This window comes from Otolemur garnettii, unplaced genomic scaffold (genome assembly GCF_000181295.1).
Source record: "Otolemur garnettii isolate 467f Iridium unplaced genomic scaffold, OtoGar3 scaffold00079, whole genome shotgun sequence".
In the NCBI taxonomy this organism is placed as follows: domain Eukaryota; kingdom Metazoa; phylum Chordata; class Mammalia; order Primates; family Galagidae; genus Otolemur; species Otolemur garnettii.
The window spans coordinates 8,215,146-8,216,190 of record NW_003852474.1 but is presented as its reverse complement, the minus strand read 5'-3'; positions in this window follow the sequence as shown (position 1 = coordinate 8,216,190).

The following is a 1,045-nucleotide window of genomic DNA, read 5'->3' as shown; positions in this document are numbered from 1 at the left end:
TCCACAAGGAACTCTTGTGGATGAATGGCCCGAGGTCCACGCCTCAGCTGCAGATCATCTTGCTCGGATGTCATCTGGCTCTTGGCGTCTCCTACAATTGAACATTTAAAAGCCAAGGTGCCCATATGGAAAAAGGAAATGTGTGAAGAATCATCACCATCTTGGAAAAGAAAGAAAGAATGCTTTTGGGCATCCAACGATTAACCACTTATATTTTTAGAGCGCTTAATCTTAAATGTGGTGAACTTTCATCATTGATCACTGATGATTGAGCATCATTTTTATTTTTGTTCTCCACAAATCAAGCGAATTTACTGAAGTCTCTTCAGTAAATGTTTGTATGTATCTCTTATGTACCTAACAGATACATACGTATCTCTTGTGTTATGCCAGTAGGATAAAAGGGAAAGAAAGAGAGAGAGCAAAATGCATGAGGATGAAGGAGGAGGGATTTAGGAACTAGGAATAGAGGAAGGACTTTAGGGAAGAGATGAGATAATTTAAACGTGAAGAACAATGTCTTTGATTGACAAATCCATCCATCACTAATGTCTCATTGTAACTCAACTCACATTGAGTGTGGACCCCTCTCAGGGACTTTAATTGTCTTAGAAAGTGCCTCTCCACCCTGGCCTCAGTCCACTGATAACATTGTTATCAGGGAGGCATTAGGGGAATGTTGGCAGAACTGGAAAAAGTATAAAAAATCATTGTCAGTCTCAATCTTATAGATTTTATGAACTTATATATATATATATTTAAATAAACCCATGATTTAAAAAGTTTAAAAAAAACAGTGTTCCAAATATTGCATGGGACTGATACTAAAAGATTATTTGTTATTTATTTGGAATTCAAATTTAAACTGAGCTTCCTGTATTTTTATTTGCTAAATCTGGCAACACTAGTAAATGAGGTATAGGATTCACTTCATAGAAACCCACATTATAATTAATGTCCATAGAATACCGTGGCCTCACAGCTCACAGCAACCTTCAACTCCTGGGCTCAAGCGATTCTCCTGCCTCAGCCTCCCAAGTAGCTG